The 23167-nt window shown below is 40.6% G+C and overlaps 1 long non-coding RNA gene across 1 annotated transcript in view; it reads left to right on the top strand.

Annotated features, from left to right (window-relative positions):
* The window catches only part of LOC120517836, a 42848-nt gene extending 20617 nt beyond the window's left edge, over positions 1–22231 (top strand). The window contains exons 2-3 of the long non-coding RNA XR_005631113.1: positions 4195–4295; positions 22037–22231. This is a non-coding gene — a long non-coding RNA (uncharacterized LOC120517836). The remainder of the gene's footprint in view (positions 1–4194; positions 4296–22036) is intronic.
* The last annotated feature ends 936 nt before the right edge of the window (positions 22232–23167 follow it).

Raw genomic sequence — 23167 nt, 5'->3', positions numbered from 1 at the left:
ACCCAGTCATACCATGGTGGGGGGCCAGTTGCCTGAGACACAATGTATTATATTAGCCACGCCAGAAAATGAATGTGTTATCACCAAAGTTTACCGTACAAATATGAGTTCATTGTAAGCATTTAGCTCAGCTTTCTTGATTTTATCCGGTTCCTGCAAATTATAATAAAGTATTACACAGAGGAACAGTTATCTTTGTTGCATAAACTTCACCAATGACATTAATTACTTAATATTATAATAATCTAAGCCAATATACATTCAGCGTTGAATTGGGTTAAATTTGCTATGCATTTATGAGAAAGCTCCTGAAGCAGAAGCATGCAGACAAGTAAAATGTTTTTCAACTCCAGAAAGCACAGCAAGCCACCACAGGCCAGACTGATACACACTGCGATGTACAGTATGCATGGGTTTAGGATCCTTACCTGGCTGGGAGGCCAACTGACTGCATGAACAAGAAGATAGTTTAAGAATGCCCTACAACTCACAAATTGCATTAAAACATCACAAAAAATAATTAGTTCACCTGCAAGTGCATTTTGTATGTCTGTATGCATTTTCTAGTGTGTCTCACACTACTGAATTAAAACATGAATGCTGTCAAAACAAAACAATGCAATTCCAAATACACAGATATGACTTATTCATTTGTCATTTTGTTCCATGTCACTGTTTCACTTTATTCACATGTCCAGTTGCATGTGTGATGTGTTTTTTAGTTAGTCAGATGACTGGCACTGCATGGAGTCAACAAGAGAGGCAGGTGTCTGGTGGAGTGGAGCCACTTAGCTTCACTCTTATGGAGTCATTTAAATGTTCGTCTGTCAGTCTTGTTCTGAACTTTGATTTCATGACATTCATGTCAGACTCACAGAGGTATGGAGATCCAAACAAAGCACACATTTTCAGAGCTGCTTGGTGACGATTCTTATAGTTATCTGGCTCTGCTAAGCTTCAGAAATGCTGAGAATGTCGTTGAGACTTTAATTGCACATTATTTTGAAGGTTTACTAATATATCTATCTGTACTAATAAAAGGTAAAGCCCTCACTGACTCACTGACTCACTCATCATTAATTCTCCAACTTCCTGTGTAGGTAGAAGGCTGAAATTTGGCAGGTTCATTCCTTACAGGTTACTTACAAAAGTTAAGCAGGTTTCATTTCGAAAATCTACGTGTAACGGTCATATCTGAATCCTACTTACATTTATATATACGTCCATAGCCTGTAGCTCGGTCGCCGTGTGAGGCGGAGTTGCGTCCCCCATCCCCACGCCTCCCACGTAATTGGCTGCCTGCCCATATAAGGCCGTCCGTCGCTCCAGTCTCTTCATTCCCTTCCTTGCTTCACCACGGTATTCATGTCTCCCTGCTGATAACTGCAGCCTTTTTATTTAACCCACGGCTTCTCTGCTGTTTTATTGTTCGTTTATTACAACTAAAGTTATTGTGTATTTTAGACTTAGTTTACTGTTCAGGTACCCATTTCCTTTATCATTCCAACCATACCCCCATTAACATGTCTATCGAGGTCATCACCATCGATCAAAGAACTATCACTTACCGAGTGGTTTCCATGCCCGGAGATGCCGCCTGCACAGCCATATCAGGCTCACTCTTGATATCCAGAGGAACATTGTGTCTTATGTATTGAATGACTGGGACAGGTTCAAGGTGTGGACTGATGACGGTACAGGAGATAATTATACTACACAGGAGCACTAGAAGAGTGAAAAGCGTAAGCCCTTCACCTATGGTTCTGCATGTGAGTTGATGGCTGCCGCTGAATTGTTTGGTTGTCGCTTTCAAGTGTACCGAAATGGCCAAATATTTTACACCTTTAGAGAACTGCCAATGCCTCTTAAACATCTTAGAGTCACAGGTGACGATTTGAGTAGTGGACACTTTGATGTTTATGAATGTTTCAACTCTCCAAAGCTGGATGCAAAGTTATCGATGAAACCGGTTGTATGCTTACAACGCTTGACAGATGCTGAATGTCACTTCAACACAACAAGTCCTGCAAATACTAACGTAATTGAAACAAACCATGAAACTCAAACCGATTATGACAGCAGCAATCCAAGCTGTGAGAAAACAGTAAAAAGGAGGCGTGTCAGACATCATGGTACATTTTCTGATGCAGCTAGACGGAAACAACTTTGTGATGCTGCCGCCAAATACTCACAGAAAAATCCAAAAGTTAATTGACAAGCCGTCGTTAAATACTCGCATGCAAATCCACAAGTTCATAGAGACGCTGCCACTAAATACTCGCAGGCAAATCCACAAGTTCATAGAGAAACTGTCGCTAAATACTTACAGGCAAATCCACATGTTCATGGAGAAACTGTCGCAAAATACTCACAGGCAGATCCACAGGTTAAGAGAGACGCTGCCGATAAATACTCGCAGGCAATTCCACAAGTTCATAGACAAGCTGCCGCTAAATATTTGCAGGCAAATCCACAACTTAATACCGGGAATGCCTGTTAAACATCTTGATTCACGAGTACCGATTTGGGTAGTGAACACTTCGATGAATGAAACCTGTTATCTTTACAACGGTTGACAAACACGGAATGTAACTTGAACACAATATGTCCTCCAAATACGAACCTGATTGAAAGAAATAATGATAATCAAATCCTTGATGACAGCAACACTCATAACAGTGACAAAACAAGTACATTGACAATCATGTTACGTTATTTTTAAAATGTTTCCTTTTCTTTTTCATAACTTCTTTAACACACTACTTCTCCGCTGCGAAGAGCGGGTATACAGTAATATATAAAATCCAATGTCTGTCTGTCTGTATGTTTGCCCGCTTTTCACGAGAGAACTACTTTATGGATTTTGGTTTTTTTTTCTATAATTTGCTGGAACATTCTGGTCGATTTTGCGACTTCTCTCATTTGCACAAATCTGATAAACACATATCGAGCCAAGGGGAGGGGCCTTCCTCATTCACTCGCCAGCTTCGGGGCGTGTTCCTTAACTCTGCTTAGCTAGCAAACGAGAGAACAATTAAATTCAACTTTGTTTGGTATTTAAAATAAAGTGTTACTGAGTTTGAGTCTGGATATTCTCTTAAGTGTATGCCACAATGAAAAGACAGATTGCAATTCAGATTGTGGATCGTGATTTTGTGTTAAAAGGATCATGATATAATTTTTTGGAAAGATCTCCCACCCCTAATTTGACTAATCAAGTTTTCAAATTTATGTAGGATTCATTAAGCCTTTGGCAAGCTACTTGGAAAGGGGTAGCTCGCGAGCGATGTGTTGGAGACCCCTGGTATAAATGATCACAGAAACAGCATAAATCTAAAAATGAATAAACCTTCATGAGTTTGTCTTGGCTTAGAAGGCTTCAAAGCTTCCAAGAAGGTAATCTGTCAGTCCTAAAGCTAGGAAGAGTAAATACCCATGAAATGAGGTTCAGGCAAAACTTGACCTAGGGTGTCCTGAGTTACTAGATTACACCATTCCTGATACTGCAAATAGACTGTAGGTCATGGGCAATCGCAAATTTGGTCCACTGATAAAATGGCCTGGTCTTGTATTAACCCAGAGATGAATCTTGCTGCTCTTTAGGATCGAATCAGCATTTGTCTTTCATCTTGTTTGCCCTGGTCTAACGAGAAGTGAAGCAAAATGTCACCTTTTATTAGCTAACTAGAAAGATTACAATATGCATACTTTCAAGGCAACTCAGGCCCCTTCTGATTACAACTTGCCTGAAGAAGGGGCCTGAGTTGCCTTGAAAGTATGCATATTGTAATCTTTCTAGTTAGCCAATAAAAGGTGTCATTGTGCTTAACTTTTCACTACATACATAATGGCTAGCACAGTACAACACCCCAGTACCCTGGTCTGTCTAAATAGTGCAGGACCACCTCTGGCTCTTCATATACTCAGCAGTATACTGTAATGTCCACATCATGCTCCTCACTTTTTTTGTAAAGCTGCTTTCACACTTAAAAACAGAAGAACAGCATGAGTAAGAATTCATGGTTTAATGGGATAATGAGTATCAATCAATCAATCAATCAATCAATTAGGTAACATGAACATGGATTTAGCACAAATTAGTGCTGAGGGAAAGAGACATTTAAACTCAAAGCTGAGCCAGGTCACAAACATATACTGTACTTCTTGACCTCTTTTCCCCTTTTCTCTCCACAGAAGTGTAACTGCTGTTCTGAAGGTGATAACAAAGAGACAACATTTTCACGCCAAAATCTCCCGCTGTCTGATTGCTGGAGTTATAAATGTGCATATGGCAGGTGAGCAATGAAGGAAGTATTCAATTCATATTTAATCTCTCTACATCATTAAAGAACCATAGATTGCAGTCTTAAGGGAACACTTTATGACTAAAGGAAGTTTGCTTTATGTCCCCACCTAGCTTATATATCACTGAGCCGCATTCCAGCCTTTGTTTCCACTCAGTTTTGGCGTTAGTTTGATTAGCTACAAAGGCCACACCATATAGATAAAAAGCGACAAGTGTGGATGGAAAGTTGACCATGAAGCAATTTTTTTTTGAGGCCAAATCAAAAGCAAACCTTATAAACACCCACGGAGAATTTACTCTGTCAAAGTGAAAGTTTGAAAATAGCCTGGTGGCAGTTGCAGGGTGCAAGAGCAACGGGAATTGTTGTGGGTTCCAAGAAAAGCTGATACTTGCTGGAAATGAGCTGATTGATTATGTAGACACATAGTAGATATGGCCATGTAAATTCAGCCTCTTAAACGAGTTCAGGTATTGCCTGCTGTGCACTCGGATTGGGGTTAGATTTAAGAATTACTGCTTCCTCATCAAAACGTATTTGACCTTTGACATCTGCATGCAGACTTTTATAATGCTGTTTCAGGGATAGCAGCTTGGGCAGGCAGTGATTAGAAAGAGAGATATAAGTGATATATTACAATGCGTTTTAGGTGGATCAGTGTAATCTTTTCTACCATACGGGTCCAGAGGCCGGGGTTCAAATCCCAGCTTTAGCATTTCTTGGTTTGATTTTGCACATCCTCCACATTTAAAATATGATTTCTTTTCTGGATACTTTGGTTTACCTCATGCATCTCAAGGTTAAATGGTGAATCTAAATTTACCCATAACTTTGTTGTTACAGATTTGTATGTATGTCATGTGCCAAGCAATGGGATGGTGTCCTGTTCAATACGGATTTCTGTCTGGTACATAATATTGCTTGGATAGGCTGCACCTCCATAGCCTTGAACTATCTAAGTGGGTTAGAAAGTGGATGGAGGAAGGTTGGATTTGACTATAGATATTTTTTTAGTGGCCACGTTCTTAGTGAAACATATCTAGCTCTGGGTAGGCTCCTCCTTGAATTTCAGAACAGCTTTAATTCTTTAAGGATCCTCCTACAAGGTACTGGAAACATACCTTACAGATTATAGTTTGTGTTTACTAATCAGCACCACATACTGTAGCTCCTGCAGGTTTTCCAGCAATGCATTCTTGCTGTGAATGTCCCATTTCCTCTTATCCCAAAGGCACACTGTTGAATTAAGATCTGGGGACTGCACAAGTCATTGGAATACATTTAAATCTATTGTGTTTGTGGAACCAGTTTGAGAAAATGTAAACTCTATGACACAGTGCCATATCCTGATGGAAGTCATTCTCTGTGGCACCAGTGGCACTATGCAGAATAACATCAATGTACGATTTGTATTTAAAAGAGCAGCACAGGGAGTCCGACATCCTTGTCTATAGAAACTACTCTTTTGGCAGCAATTTAAATAAGGAAACAATCTTTAGGTTGCTAAAGCTTTCAGCTTCTGTTTTTAACTTGGATTTTTGCCTCTTGATTTTGAAATGAGATTTTTTCTCCTTACAGTTTTCATTTTTGCCAATTTTGACCATCATTTTTTTGTTCTGTTGCATTTCCTGGTTCTTTTCTTCTTTTTGGACAGAATGCTTATTACAGTCTTTAACTGACACAAATGCCATATGATTTATATATTTACTGTCTGTATAGGCTAGTAATTGCCTAACTAGACCTTTCATTTAGTTTTTAAAAGAGCCAAATTAGCACTTCTTTATGTCAAGCCATCACAAGCAGACATCATCCTGCACCAGGTCTCAGTCCCCACTTGGGCACTTGTGGCCACAAATGAGATCACAGTTGCTTTTGACATTACTCAAAGATACTCAATCGTCCAGAAGACATGGGCACATAGTTGTAACCAAAAGTGTTCAAGCAAGAACAAAACCTAAAATGAAATACAGCAAACAAATGGTAAAAGATTACTGGACTAACCTATGCACAAGAATGCAAAGGGTGAGGCACAAATCACATTTTATTTTTAAAGCAAAAGTCCAAATGCCAAAGAATGCTGAGGTCTGAGAAACAAGGAAATAAGAAACTAGCAGTTTAACTCAATGACAAAGCGACTAAAGAATGCACAGTCTTTTAAAACTGCCATCAATAATTAAACTAAAATGGACATTAGATGATGCTTAATTAATTGCCAATGTGAAGCTCAAGTATGTGGAGTATAAGCTAAAAGGTTTTAGTCCAAATACCTTTTCATTTTGTAAAAGGAGACTTTAAGTTTAATGGATGGTAGATTGAACTAATTGCTTTGTATCTAAGGCAAGATTTGAAGGCAGGTTGCACATTTTTGTTTGTAACTGCTTAGTTGTTTGTAACTCTTTCTATTTTTGTAAACTAATAAGCCTAGCTGAGGGATAGCAGACTGACTCGCTGTCAAACAAAGGTGTGTTCCGAAGAGTATTAGAACATTACAGAAATGTTGACGAGAATGGGCCATTCATTCCAACAAAGCTTGCCAATCCTATCCACTTAATTCCTCCAAAACAACATCAAGTCAAGTTTTGAAGGTCCTGATAGTCCTACTGTCTACCACACTACTTGAAAAATTTATTTCATCTGTCTATGGGTCTCTGTGTGAAGACAAATACCCTAACAGTTGTGTAATATTTACCCTTTACAAGTTTCAAACTGTGTCCCCGTGTTCTTGTTGGACTCATTTTAAAGTAACAGTCCCGGTCCACTGTACTAATTACTTTCATAATTTAAACATTTCAATTATGTGACCTCTTAATTTGCTTTTGCTTTAACCGTGAAGGTTCATCATTTTTAAACTTTCCTCACAATTCTTCCCCTGTAGTCCTGGAATCAGCCTAGCCACACATTTTCTAGTGATTCTATGCCCTTTTGTAGCCTGGAGACCAAAACTACACACAGTACTGCAGATGTGGCATCACCAGTGCGTGATAAAGTTTGAGCATCACCTCCTTGGACTTATACTTTGTATATCGTAATACAAAACCTAATATTCAGCCTTCTTCATGGCTTCTGAGCACTGTCTGGAAGCTGATAGTGAGACAATTTTCAGACTTCACATTGTGTATTCAAATTCAACATTTTTGCTTTCTAAGGGCCAGTTTATACTTCACGCTCAGAACGTGTACTTGCAGGCATCATGGCTGCCACGCATTCCCAGCGTTCATTTGACGTGAGAAATTAACATGACACATAAAAAATCGGGGGGTGGGGGGCACAGTGTGATCAAGTGGGAACATGACGTCAGAGTCTCTATTTACTATATGCATGCTTTGCGGGTCCTACGGGATCGATGTGCGCACTTCGATGTTTAATGAATGGTTTGATGCGGTGAAGCAAAATACCAACATACAAACTCATTCGTTGTGCTTTTAAAGTCAAGCATCGCATATTCTCCAACGTAATCACATGATACATTTTAAAGATCTCACATACCATACTCCGTGCCGTCGTTTTTTATTTATTTATTTATTTATTTTTTGTTTTTTTTTTTGCACCTTCACAACACCATCAGAATGTACGGCAGCATATTTGACCCACAGAGAAAAAAATTAAGGACACAGTGAAAAAGTCTATTTTGTGAAAATTTCAGCTTTAATCTCGAAATGTCCACTTTAATCTCATAGGTTATTTTATCATTAAAGTAGACCATTGTAAACGTCATCTTAAAACTGAACCAGTTGTTAATCACAATGTGCTTCTGCGGCTTCCTCCTGCACTGAAAGCAGTCGCAGGCAGAAATTGCCTTACAGAACACATTAAATGTATGACATTCCAGCTTTCTGCACATTTAGAATCCTTAGATTTATTCTTGCTATCACTTTCATGATGAAATGCATTAAAGTATGTATGATGCATTTTATAGATAAGTCGTTAACTTTATTCAGATAATGAATACTGTGTGAAATGAACAGCCTCAACACACACAAAAAGGTTTGCGTCAGCCACCCATATACCGCTTTTTACTCGTGTACCACACACCCTCGTGTAAAATGCGCACCCTAATTTTTACAAATAAAATTGCGAAAATTGTTTTGCCCCATTTAAGACACGCATTGTGATTGTATAGGAAGCGTTTAGGGCATGTTTTCTGCAAAATGCCCTTCTGTTTTTGTTGCATGACGAAAGTTTTTCTTTCTTCCGTCGCCAATCTAGAACACATGACTCTGGAACACCATACTTGTGACCTGCTTCCAAAATCACTTTTAGTTTTCCTCCCGCCGTGAAGGAGTGTAAACGCTTGCTACTATTCATGCTGAATGACAATGGCAAACTGATTCAAAAACAAGAGCGAGAGAGAGCGCGAGCGAGAGAGAGAGAGAACGAGCGAGCAAGCCCAAGCATTACATTTCCTCGTATATGACGCGCACCTGATTTTCTAATGCTAATTTTTGTGTGGTACACACGTAAATACGTTATTGACCCTGGCTGCAATGGGGTTTGATAAAGCACTTGTGTACATTGTTTTGAGTCCTAAATTGAAGTGATGTTATGCAGGAAAGATGGTGTCTTTAAAAAATCTAGACAGGAAGTGATGTCATCTAAGTGCTGAAAACGGAAGTGATGTCACCCTTGGCGCCAGAACTGAAAGTGGCGTCGCCCTTGGCATCGGAACCAGAAGTGACAACGGCAACAGATTTCCTGTATTTGGTCTGCAGAGATAACCGAATTAGGTATAGTGTACCCTACCACCCCCTGCTGCCTTGAAGTGAGTCACGTTGCTGTTGTTTCCTGCCTGGAGTTTGCATGTTTTCTTGGTGGGTTTCCACAGTGTGCTCTGGTTTCCTCCCAAAGAGATGAAGGTTTGGGGATTTGGTGACGCTAAAATGATGCTAGTGTGTGTATGTGTGCTTGTGATCACACCTTGTGATGAGCTGATGCCCCATTCAGGGATTGTTTCTGCCTCGCATCCTGATGCTTGCTAAAATGGGCACATATCTGGATTGATGGATGTAATCATTAAAAATTCTTTTCAGAGATATTGCAGCAAGGTGTCTTCAGAATTTATTTGATGTTTCAGTCAACACGTGAAAGCCAAACGTTTTTCTCACCATGATGATATCTCGCATTGCCACCTGGTGGAATCTTCCAGATTTACGTAAAGTACGTGTGCAAGTATAAACAGTACAACGGTTGCATAGCACTAGTGTCCACAGATGCATGCTTTGTGTGAAGCTTAAACCCGGCCTAAGTGTAATACTTTACATTGGCTTACATTAAATTACATCTGTCACAAATCTGCCCAAACCAGTATGCTGTCCAAGTCCCGTTGTAATGATTCAACGGATTCTAGATTGCATGTTAATTAGAACATGGAACTATGACATTCACTGTACTCTGTGATTGAATAATCTATAATGACTAAAATAGGAAAACTGAGACTCACCCAGGCAAGTCTGCCATATATTTATATTAGATTTAGACATGGACCTGCTCAATAATAGCAGCTAATTGATCTCAATTGATCTCTAATCTGTTGTGTCAACACCTTTAAGCAATTAAACAAACTGAATTCAATAAAAGTTAAAACATATTTCTCTAATTATTATGCGATACAGTCAATCTGAAATTATATATTTGTTCAGATAGAAGCTGCCCATCATCACCAAAACCTTTTCAGAAAGCAAACCTTTTTAACAGTGTTATATGCGTTGTGGTACAATAAAAGACTTCCAGTCTCCGGTGATCCTTTTTCTTTTGTTTCTGTTATTCTCCATACTGCCATCCACTGCTGTGTTTCCCATTCTCTTAACAGGCAAACACATGATGCTGTCAGTGATTGTGCTTAACTCCGCCCTTGGCCCCTCCTTTTCATGCAGTTTGCTTCTGCCCCCTCCTGTCAACTGTGTGCTGCATTATATTAATGTTTAACACTCTACAGTTACATGATAGAAGGGGCAAGGGAAATCAAAGCGGCTGGTGGGACTGAGCAACAATTTGATTTGATTTGCCATTTGTGTGAGGATGACAGACCACCATCCGGTCCAGGGTTTTTTCCCACCTCACACCAAATGCTGGTCATATAGGTATCAGTTATCCACAACACTAAACTGAATACATAGGTTAGAAAATGGATGGATGAAAGCTATTTAGTAATGTTTTAAAATAAAATAGCACCGTGGAGTTGTGAGTGAGGGTCTGCATGGCACTTCTGCCTATAGATGAATAGCTGAGGAGCTCATTTTAGCTTAGGCAAGGTGATTACATTTCACAATTTTTTTCTGACACACAATTGTCCAGAAACCTTTAAAGAATTCAGCCTGTCAAAAATCATTTGTTTTTCATTCCACACTACTTTGTCAAAGTCACCAAAGGGGCACTCATTTTTGATCACCTGTTTTAATGCACATCGTGCACTGAAAATTCGAGAGATTATGACATCTCAAACAATACCAGACAGAACAATACTTATTTGTTAACAGAGGAGCCTGACTTCCGAATAAGGGCTGTCAAAATAGTAGGAAGCTGGTTTAACGGAAGTGATTACATGTCTCAATAATCTGTTTCAGCGGTGAAAGGTATTTGCAGCTGCAGCCGTATAAAGGAACACTAGCCTTAGTTATCAAAATGAAAATATGTTTCAGAAGACCTCACTGAGTGTTAAAGTAGCCGTCTTTCTAAAGTTTATTCTTCTTTCATGTTTCAGTTTTTGAAATTTAACAGTTTTGTTCTTCAGGCATTTGTAGTGGAATTTGGGCAAATGTGGAGTTTCCAAATTCTTGTAACAGGTGAGGATGCCCTTGTGCGTGTCTCTGGGATTACTTTAAAGAAGCCAGAGGTGTCAAAAATGGTGCATTTATTACAAAAAAAAACCACAAAGGGGGTATAAATAATGGCAAATACTTTACACAAAATAACAGAAGACAAACCTAATCCCGCTTCTAATCTAAGGTAACCTTCATAGGTACTCACGTAGTGTCACCCTCTTTCTGACCTTCCTTTTGTGTTTCTCTCTCTATGCGTAAGGTCCCCAGTCTCTTCCCTTTCCCAGTGAACTTTCATTCCAGCTTTCTTCCTGAATCTACAGTACACTCAGTTAGCTCTCTGGAATAAATGGTTAATTATACCCCAATCCTGGAATTACTTTCAGGCCTTACTTTGCTACTGCTAGAACCAAGTAGAATATCCTCTGGTGTCTCTGCACTTCCAAGCCCCATGCAGTCCTTAAACTTCAAGGTACCTCAGGGTACTTCTGGATTGCCTACCTTATAAAGAAAACAATCCCACTCCTCACTATCGGATAGCATGTGTGCTGCCACTTTTCAGGTTTGTTGGACAAATGTGACGTCGGAAGTCACCTTCCTGGGGTTTCTCCTCCATTCTACAGATCCAAAAGGAAAATGTATCAATAATTATGCAACATTTTCTCCCTTCCCAGTGTGCACCACGAAATCAGAGTCCACAGAGCCCATGTGTGATTGTAATCGACTATATATATATATATATATATATATATATATATATATATATATATATATAAAATCCTAAGCCAAAAAGTGCAACAATTTTGTGCAACGATTTTAAGTCATGTTTTAATGTCACTTTTTTGTCACGCTTTAAATCTGGCTTATTTTAAAACCTACATATGTATGTTTGGTATCATTCTTTTCAGATTCTTATTCTGTTTTTAAATTATAAACTAAAATATCAAGAACTCATGTCCCCTGAGACAAGACTCTGTGCCAAGACATTTAACCATGCCCGGGGCTGGAAATAAAAGACAAAGAGTAGAACAGCTGCTGTACAGGTGTTTAAATGTTCAAAGTGCCATGTGTGATGCAGATCACGTGGCATGGCAGCAGCAGCAAGCCAGGAGCTGATTGAGCAAAGAGAAGGTAAAAAAAACTGTATTTGTTTCCCATTGTATTACCGTTGAAGAGGGGGTTTCGGAGGAGCGACCGCATCTCCTTGGGGTGTGTTTAGCCCCCCTCTTCACAACGCGAGCAGCAGAGACGTGAAGTGGCTGGAGCGCAGTTCACAGGCCAATGGGGTTGGCAAGCGAAGCAAGCAGGAGGGAACCCCTAGTATAATATAATATAACTGCCACCTCACAGATGCAGCATTGTGGTTTGAATTCCATGCCCAGTCACTTTCTCTGAGGAGTCTGCACATTCTCCTTCTGTCTGCAGGAGTTTTCTTTCATGTACTCCAGCTTCCTCCAACATTCCCAAAGATGCATTACTTGGGCGGGTGTCACACTACATGACTTTGTGTCAGACAGCTTGTCACTCTTAATGACTGCGCTTGCTGAATATTGTTGCATCGAGAGTGTAATTTGTACACTACTACAAACTACAGGCAATGGTGGAAACTCCCTTGTGACTTCTCACCACAATTTCAAACTTCCAATTAATATGCTTCTTGAAAACGCCAGTGGCAGTACAAAGGTTTTTCATTTATGCTTAGGTCCGCCCCAGTCTTGATGTGTTTGCACCATCCAAAACACCTGCTTTCCTTTCAGCCACATTGTATGCTGTGTATTTCCAACTGAGCGATTATTGGTTGTAAACTCTTGTGCACACAGGAGTCCACAACTACATCTGAAAGCAAAATCAAACTTGTTAGTCATAGAACTCTACAGTATGTCTGAGTTGCTGGAGATGTCACAATACATGACTGTCACTGACTCAGTAAGACTACAGTATGTTAATGAAGGCTATAACTGAATTTTGCAGGAAAAGTGGTGTAATGTGACACTAACCATAGTTCCATTGGTGACAGCACGTCTTCTTCTATGTAAATGTGAATGTGTGTGTATGCATGAGTGGGCCTTGTGATGGAATGACATTCTGTCCAGGACTGTTCCCTGATACTAGTACTGTGAGCGATGTGCAGTTTTCCCAGTTGATTCTGGGGCTCATCAAGGGTGTGTTTTTGCTCCTACTCTTTTCAATGCCTGCATGGTCTGGGTGTTGAGCAGGGTCATGGGGTCCAGCGGCAGTGTGGCATTTGTTGGTGAAGAAAGATTCACTAATCTTGAATCAATGGAGGCTCTGATCAGGGCTCTTGAGAGACTCAGTGAGAAGTCTGAGTGTCTGGGATTGCAAGTGTCCTGGATAAAAAACAAGATTCAGGCCTTTAATGACCTCTTAGGCAGAGACATCAGCAGTGTGTCTGTCTGTGGAGAGAGTGTCGACCTTGTTGAGAGGTTTAGCTACCTTGGCAGTGACATTCATGTCTCTGGTGACTCTTCCTATGAAATCAGATTGGGATTGCATGGGGGTCATGAGGTTGCTGGAAAGGGGTGTGTGGCTCTTCCTGATATCTCTGCAAAAGGATGAAGGTCCAAGTCTTTAAAGTCCTGGTGCTTCCTGTCTTGCTATATGGTTGAGAGACTTGGATGCTATCCAGTGACCTGTGACAAGGACTGAACTGCTTTGGTACTGTGTCTCTTCGGAGAATCCTTGGGTACCGCTGGTTTAAATTTTGTGTTGAACAAGAAGTTGCTCACAGAGTCACAAATGAGGCACATTACCAGCAATGTAAAGGAGCATCACGTGGCGCAATTCCACGTTGGGTGATCCAGCTTGCAGTATCCACATTGTTCAGGACACAAGCGGCTGGACCAGACCAAGGTTTACGCTCACGTAACACCTGGCTGCAGCACATAGATGGCCATTTCCGGAGGGTGTGATTGGACTGTACTGGACCTGTGGGTGGTCATCCTGGAACCCAAGCTGTTGCATCGTGTGGTGGGTGCGGCAACGTGCTGTACCAGTCCATGCTCCCAAACCTAACCTAACCTAACCTGTGCTGTTTCCTGCCTTGTGACTGGGTTAGGCTCCAGCCAGCAAGATCCTGAGTTGGATTAAGAAGGTTTGTGGCAGGATTATATTATGTAGATTAGATTAGGTACCAAATTCCAATTACCTTATAGTCACAGAAGATTAGAAACATACATAAATAAATAATATCTCATCAAACATTCAGTATTTGGGTATTGTATTTTAGATATTTTGAAGACATTCGAGTTTTAGATAAAGAATTAATATATGCATTACTATGCTGTACAAACATATTGTCTATATAAAAGTATATATAATATAAACTGTACTAGGAGTAGGGACAATGTAATAACCATTAAAAAGTGATGCCTAATAAGTTGTGTAGCTTTTTACAAATGGTGCTGAGTCTCTGAAGGGGGAGACTCCTACGTGAACTAAGATACAGTTGATCATGAAAATGTTTTTGAAGATGGTCTGTCCGCGTGTGTCCCTTATTAATAGTGTAGGGCCAGTTCAGCATCTGGTAATGTGAAGTGGGCTGCAGGGATATTTTCTGAAATTCTGTGTGTCAAAAATGTGCTTGTTTTCTTTATTGAGAGCCTGACCACTCTCCCTTCTGCATCACCTTCATCTCCCATCTGTTCTTGTAGTGAGTTGCCCCCACCTACTGTGCCAAAACTTCATAAACAGAGACGGACACCAGACTTGATTTTCTTTTGTCACAGTTAACTGGGTGGAAGAGTGACATTTGCTCTGACATAAAGAAGTGCTTGTAACCTGACATGAGGCTGTTTAGAGCCGGCTTGTTCATGTGGAAGCCACTGGTTTTCAAGCATTTGTTGTTGACATCTACCTGCTGCTCCTGACTTGAAAGTAGGGGACTTTTTATTACTGTGATAACCCTTCTGTCCAGACTGCTGTCTAGTCAAAGGAAAGAGAGAAAAAAAAGAAAGAAAGCGCTTAAAAAATACAACAAAAACTTGACCAGACAAGCTGATAGGCCATGTGGCAGCCTCAAATGATGAAACTTACCAGCAGTCAGTTCTGTTCCAATAAAAAGACTGTCATTACAACTTTTAGTTTCTTCATTCTGTTTCACTAATACAGCTCTGAGGAACTGACAAGCTTTATCATTACAAACAGACATTTGAAACCAGAGATTTCAAAATTCAGTGACCTTTACTTTTTTTTTTTCATCTGGGTATAGTGAAACATTTAATTGAAGAATGTTCAGTAACAAAGAAAGACGTTACACACAATTACAGTACAGTGAGACACAGCATTTCAGTGAAATACTATAAAAGGCGTAAAGGGGGGTTAAGTGACACCGCCTAAAGGGCTATACTCTATAGGAAGATATAAAAAACAGGCCATTCAGCCTAACGTTGCCAATACCATCCATGCATCCATTTGTTTTCCAAACCCATTTATCCTAAGCAGGGTCCGGGTAGGCTGAAGCCTATCCCAGCAAGTATAGGCACAAGGCGGGCACATCGCAGGTTAACAAACACACACACACACACACACACACTATAGGGACAATTAGGCAACAAAAGTTCACCTTGCCTGCATGTCTGTGGACTTTCTGAGCACAGTGTCAATTCCTATTCACATTAAACAAAGGAGTTAAGATCTGAGGAGGGTGGCACAGTTAGCTACATAAAATCTACATATTCATTCAGGCTAAAGCTGATGTCATTAAATTGGTTGTGTTTCCCTGATTATTTGCTACACAGTGCATAATACATTAAAATATAATACATCTTGTAAAGAGGCAAAAGGCACAAAATAAAGGGTATGGGGCAAACCCCATATATTGCAGTACGCAAAATCCATTAAATAAAATGTGTTGTGAATCACAATGATGTGACTTTGTTAAATCTCAGTTGGTCAGTCCAAGATGGCGTTGTTTCCTCTTATGTGGAGTTCTGGGAGATAGAGGCGGGTCCAGGTGGTCTGATCCCAGAAGTGATGTCAGAGTGGGAGATGGTTCAATCTTCCTTTCCAGAGGGGGAAGAAGAAGAGGGAGCATTAATAAACAGTGCACTCGAATATCTTGGTGGTAAATTACACTAACCTAAACCTTTGTGTGACAATTTATATCTTGTGAGCTGGAGGGCTGATCGCACCCCAAATAGAGACAGACGCCCCTGGGAAAACCACAAACCCTGAAACACTGACTACACATTGCTCCTTATCCTTGCACTATAACGCGTAATACAAGCCTCGCGCGGTACTCCGCCGACTTATAAGCCTTGCACAGCGCCTGTCAGTTTGGGAATTGATTGTTTGCTTTTATCTCTCTCTGCTCCTAGCGGAACTGTTATATCTGACTTGTCATGGAGCACGTTTAAGCTCATGTGTTTGCGGTGTCTGAATAAAAATCCTTCTTTTTTTTCTACGACCTTCTGTGTCTCTGTGCAAATCTGTGACCCAAGCGTGACAAGTGGTACCAGGAGTGGTTGCACTGATGGATGCCGTCGAAGACTTATTTCAGAATTCTAAAACATTTGCACTTAAAGACTGGAAACTAAACATGGATGACCCAATCCGTGCGCAAATTCAAGATTTGATACATAAAGTGCACTGTTGGTTTGAAGGAGACGTGATGGAAACAGTTGTCGTGAATATATTACTGGCCGGCATACCTGAAGTTCTTCGAGATGAATTTCTACGCCATGATATTAAATCATTAACGATTATGTCCAGACGATTAGAGGGTTCACAGTCCACTTGGAGAAAGAGCGGTGGATTTCGTGCTGCTTCGCAACCTGTGAACGAACGTCCAGGACATTCTCGTCGCTTCGATCGACAAGCTGCAGGACCTGAAAATCTAATGGGGTCAGGTAGGACCCCGGGAAATCCAGTCGTAGATGGGACGCCTGTTTCTGGGGAGACAGCGGCAACAGCGGTCGACGAGACCGTGGAGGCTACAGAGCACGTCGACGTGGACGCCGCAGAGGATATTTCGGAAACGGAGCCGACCGTAGATGTTTCCGCATGTGATCAGCTCGCCATTTGGCAAGAGATTGTCGCTTGTCTCCAGCTCATTCAATGGAGATTGGACTGGCGAGATTTGTTGCTCAACTATTACATATCCGGATGGAAAAGATGGCTTGTTGATCCCGGTGAAATTGGGGGACAGAGAAATCTCAGCATTGTTAGATTCGGAAGTGACCTTTGTATTGTGAGACGAGACTGTCTTAATGAACAATGCCTTAGAGACTGTGAGACTGTAAAAATACGCTGTGTACATGGTGATGTTAAAGATTATCAGACTTTACTTCTTCCTTTAACTTATAGGGCGCCACTTTAAGGTTTGGTCTGCCGTTTGACTCGTGCCCTTGGCCATTACTCATAGGACGGAGAAATGCCCTTTTTCCGAAACTGATTAATAAATGTAAGGGACCAGTAGTCCAGTCCACTAATGAACTTGGTGGGGGGGGAGAAGAAGAAGAAATCCAAGACGAAGAACTGGTAGCGGCCGGGGAAATCTAGAGCCCAACTTAGATATTGAACCCGATCTCTCCAGCAGACGGAGGAGGTCACCCCGACAATCTTCCAGAATGGGCTGCTCCTTCTACATCTTCCCAGATTGCAAACGCCTCGAACACAAACCGAGTGTTAACGAACAATCAGATTTTGTGCGTTTGCAGCATACTGATAGCTCATTAGAATATGCATTTAAACAGGCTCGCCCTGCTAATGACTCTTATTACCAAGAGCGTAATTCCGGGGGTGTGAAAACCCCACACTTTATAGAAAAGGACGGTTGCCTTTTCAGAGTGATCTCAGATCATTTGGAGGGGGAATTTATTGAACAACTGGTGGTACCTGAAGCACATAGGGAAACTGTTTTGCATCTGGCACATTCACACATCTTGGGGGGGCACCTCGGTGCCGACAAAACTAGAGACCGGTTATCAAAACGATTTTATTGGCTTAATATGGGAAAAGATGTTGAACGATTTTGTACTTCATGTCCAGACTGCCAGATCGTCTCTGCTTATAAGCCTCCTCGGCTCCCCTTTGTCCTATGCCCATATTGGAAGTTCCCTTTCAGCGTGTGGGATTAGATATTGTGGGACCATTACCTAAGACTAAGGATGGGTACCAATATTTGCTGGTGTTGGTTGATTATGCGACACGATATCCAGAAATGATCGCTGAAAAGGCCAACTCTTCGGCTGTAGCCAAAGCACTATGTGAAACTTTTACTCGTATTGGTATCCCTAGAGAAATCTTAACTGATCAGGGCACACCTTTCACTTCTCGCGTGATGAAACAATTGTGTGACAGCTTTGCTATTAAGAAATTGAGTACTACTGTTTACCATCCTCAAACGAATGGTTTAACCGAGCGATTTAACAAAACATTGAAACAGATGATCAGGCGAGTTGCTCATAATGATCCCACAACATGGAACACTGTCCTACCGTTTGTTTTGTACGCGTGTGAGAATCACCACAGGCGCCCACTGGCTTGAGTCCCTTCGAGTTGTTATTCGGCAGGCGGCGCGAGGCATCCTGGATGTGGTATGCGTGAGGAATGGATAGGAAACGAGAGAGCAGCTAAGGGTCCAAGCTTTGCAGATCGACTAATTTCGTTGCAAGACAGAATTTCTATGCTTTCCTCTATTGCTGTGGAACACCAACAACGAGAACAGGAAACTCAGAAGCGTCTTTACGATAGGCGCAGCAAGCTCCGTGAGTTCAAACCTGGCGATCGTGTTTTGGTACTGGTTCCCTCGGATCCACACAAATTCTTAGCTAAATGGCAGGGCCCGCCATTATTGAGGAGCGTATGAGTCCGGTAAATTACAAGGTTAGAATACCGGGCCGGCGCAAACCATTCCAGATTTTACACATTAACCTCTTGAAGGAATGGCACGACCGACAAGAGGTTAACACTTCCTTGGCTGCTGTTTCTCAGTCCGATGTTACCATTGGTAACGATCTTACTGACACGCAAAAGACAGAACTGTTATCTTTGATAGAACGGAACACTGATGTCTTTTCAGATTTACCAGGCAAGACTAACATTACAAAACATAAAATTACCACTGCACCTGATGTTCGCGTACAGATGCGGCCGTTCCGGATACCGAAGCGCGCGAAATATTGTGCGAAGAGGTAAAAAAGATGCTGACACTGGGTGTAATTCGTGAAAGTAAAAGTGACTGGTGCAGCCCAGTCGTATTAGTCCCAAAGCAAGACGGTTCGGTTCGGTTCTGTATCGATTTCAGACGCTTGAATAAGGTCTCTAAATTGATGCTTATCCCATGCCCGTGTCGATGAACTGTTGGAAAAACTGGGTCAGGCGAGCTATATCTCCACGCTAGATCTCACGAAGGCTATTGGCAGGTGCCTTTAGAGGCTAGCAGTTGTGAGAAAACGGCATTTGCGACTCCTGACGGACTCTATGAATTTACAAGACTCCCGTTTGGTCTTCACGGGCACCTCTAACTTTTCAGCGTATGATGGATCAGATCCTACGTCCTCACTCTGAATATGCTGGGGCATACCTTGACGATGTCGTGATTTTTAGCAATGATTGGAAAACACACTTAGAGCGGCTTCAAGCCGTTCTTGAAAGCTTGAGACAGGCTGGCCTTACTGCTAACCCTAAGAAATGTAAACTAGGCATGTCCGAGACTCATTACTTAGGCTATTCTATGGGCAAGGGTTTACTTAGGCCACAATTAAGGAAAATAGAAGAAATGCTTGTTTACCGAGACCTGAGACACAGAAACAAGTACGCCTTTCTGGGACTCGCTGGTTACTACAGAAAATTCATTCCAAATTTTGCACATAGAGCTGCTCCTCTTACAGAACTTACTAGAGGCAGAAAAAACCGACCTGTCCTGTGGACAGAAAATTGTGAACGTTCTTTCAACGATTTAAAAAAAGCATTGTCTTCTTACCCGGTTCTAAGGAACCCGGATTTCACAAAAGATTTTATCTTGCAAACAGACGCAAGTGCATTTGGTGTGGGCGCAGTCCTGTCACAAATTTTTGATGGAGAAGAACATCCAATCACATATTTGAGTAGGAAATTACTTCCTAGGGAACGCAATTATTCTACAATTGAGAAAGAATGCTTGGCAATTAAGTGGGCTGTGGAAGCGCTTCGCTATTACTTGTGGGGACGAAACTTCACTTTGGTAACTGATCATGCTCCACTCCAGTGGTTGTACCGACAGAAAGATACAAACTCTCGTCTAATGAGATGGTTTCTGGGTTTACAACCTTACAGTTTCACAGTAAAGCACCGACCAGGTTCTGAACACGTCAACGCAGATGTGTTATCACGATTAAATGAACCTAGTACAGAGAGTCGCTTGATTCACAGGAATGTGAATAAAGCTGAGGGGGAGGGTGTGAGCTGGAGGGCTGATCGCACCCCAAATAGAGACAGACGCCCCTGGGAAAACCACAAACCCTGAAACACTGACTACACATTGCTCCTTATCCTTGCACTATAACGCGTAATACAAGCCTCGCGCGGTACTCCGCCGACTTATAAGCCTTGCAGCGCCTGTCAGTTTGGGAATTGATTGTTTGCTTTTATCTCTCTCTGCTCCTAGCGGAACTGTTATATCTGACTTGTCATGGAGCACGTTTAAGCTCACGTGTTTGCGGTGTCTGAATAAAAAATCCTTCTTTTTTTTCTTCGACCTTCTGTGTCTCTGTGCAAATCTGTGACCCAAGCGTGACAATCTGTAAATCTTTTAAACAAAGTAACATGGAGCCAAACACTTAACTTGTGCAGCCTGCAAAACGTAAATGTGTCTGATGAACACCATCACAACAAAAAAAAGTGACCTGCCAGACGACAGAAGTTCCTCTAAATGGTTCCACATGTGACCAAGTCAGGGTGCTCAAGGCGACCAGGAACCCCCACCATGGCCATTCCATTCTAAAACTCTGTGGTTTTTTTTTTTACAATATGTCAAATAATAGTAAATGGACTTTTCCAAACCCTCACTCAGTTAAATTATTATAAATTAAAGCATTTTACATTTTAACCAAAAAATAAAGAAATGAAAAAGCTAAAACATGAAAATGTAAAAAAAATAAATAAATAAATAAACCCAGAAGGTTATTTTCTCAAGCATCTCACTGGTGGGAGTTTTTGTTTTCCTCTTCTCTCTGGCCAACAGACCAAAGCATTGTTTACCATTAAAACCACTACAGAAATAAAAATACTTAATACTTACTTAATAGTCAGTTATGCTAAGCTTAGGGAACTTTATCTTTCTTTTACCTAACTGTTAATATGAACTGCATATATTTGTATTTTGTTATTTATTGTTTTATTTATTTATTCAGTTATCTGTTTTAAATTGCATTTGCTTTTTTGCTTCTTGTGAAGTACACTTTTTGATTGAAACCATAAATGTTGTTATTGCTGGAGTTTCAATAAACAGTGTATAGAGTTTTAATTCTTTAAGGTTTTAATGCATCTTCCTGACTGTTTCTCAGTCCATCTATAGGACCATCTAAAACTGGGGTGGGCAGCGTCAGTCCTGGAGGGCCGCAGTGGCCTCAGGTTTTTGTTCCATCCCAGTTTCTTAATGAGAAGTCAGTTATTGCTGATGAAGCACTTGTTGCTCGAGTGAACATTTGCAGTATCTTATTGCAGATGTTGAAGGACGCCAGTCTTCTAAGGAAGTATAGTATATATATATTTCTGAACATAAATTTACAAGTAATAATTAGTAATAAAATGACATGAAGTCTATCTAAAACTGATATTTTACTGACAAGAAGAAGAAGGCCAACTTCATTCATACACCGTATCTGAAGCAATGCTAATCCACAGTTGGTCAAAACATCTTGTTCCATATGCATTTATTAAAAATAAGTAAAGACAATTTAAAAAGGGTTTGAGGTGTTCTCAAGCTTTGTTTGCTTCTTGTGGAATGTTTAATTTTATTTTTTTTTACCTTTTCAGCATGTTCTTGATGATGTCAGCCAGTGTTTGAATCCCACTGGTCACTCAGGACTCTTCTCCATTGAAGGGCTGTGTACAGCTCAACTGCTAACAGAGTAAATGCTAAGGGATTCTGTGTGCACCCTGTCTGACTTTTACTTAGAAATAAAGATAAACCTCTCCTTTTCCAAAGAATTAAAAGTTGTCATTTAACAATCCAAGGCTTTAAATTAAAGAATATTTAAGTACTGTTCTACTTTTTCCACCTTTGCTAAGGAAGGGCAAGCAGAAATGTGTGGCCTGTGACATCATCGTTCCAACGTATTAAGATCAGTGCTGGTTGTTCTAGATTACAGAGACAAATCAAAAGTCTTTTCATGTTTTGTGTCTGCTTGTTTTTCTGGTTACTGAATTTCTACAAGTGAACTTCTGACAAAGATTCTGGCCTAATGTCAGTGTTTCAGGTGGTATAGCAACTTTAATTATGAAGCATTCACGTGATGGAGGGGCAGGCTTCATTTGAAGGGATGTCTTAAATTGTGGCTTTGCTCAAATGTTTTAAACAGCCTGAGGGTTTTGTTTTTAGTGTTTTTGCCCTTTGCTTTGAACTTGGTAAAGTATTTGGTAGGACACTGGACGGGACAGAGAATAAATGTTGCAGACAGCCACTAGATATTTTAAGGTCTTTCTTTTAGAATTTTTTGTGATATTAAATGGAGTTGACACACTAACTAATTTTTCATCTTGTTAAAAGGACAATACATAATGAAAACATCAAAAGGAAACATGAATCAAAACCAATAATTCTTTAAACGTTTTTTTCTTACTATTTGCATTTCTCATGAAGTCCGTACCTTTAGTTCATTCAGAGTTCCACCATCATCTTTATCTTTAATTGATTCAAAGTTCCATTACCATCTTTTATAGTCCTGCTGTTTCAATGTCTTTCCCTCATCACTGAAAGAATGGTTACAAGCCAAAATGACAAGAAATAAAAATTAATGACACAGTTTTGGAATTTTTGGACTTTTTTGCTTAGCAGTTTTGTTCTGAACTGGATTTCCGTTAGTGATTATTGTGCCTGTTTTTGGATTCCTTTATTTTAAACTGCTATTTCACTGTATGATTTTTTTATTTTTCTCCATGTATGAC

This window comes from Polypterus senegalus, chromosome 1, assembly GCF_016835505.1.
Source record: "Polypterus senegalus isolate Bchr_013 chromosome 1, ASM1683550v1, whole genome shotgun sequence".
NCBI classification, from domain to species: domain Eukaryota; kingdom Metazoa; phylum Chordata; class Cladistia; order Polypteriformes; family Polypteridae; genus Polypterus; species Polypterus senegalus.
Note: the sequence above shows the minus strand (reverse complement) of the source record. Positions and strands in the feature narration are given on the sequence as shown.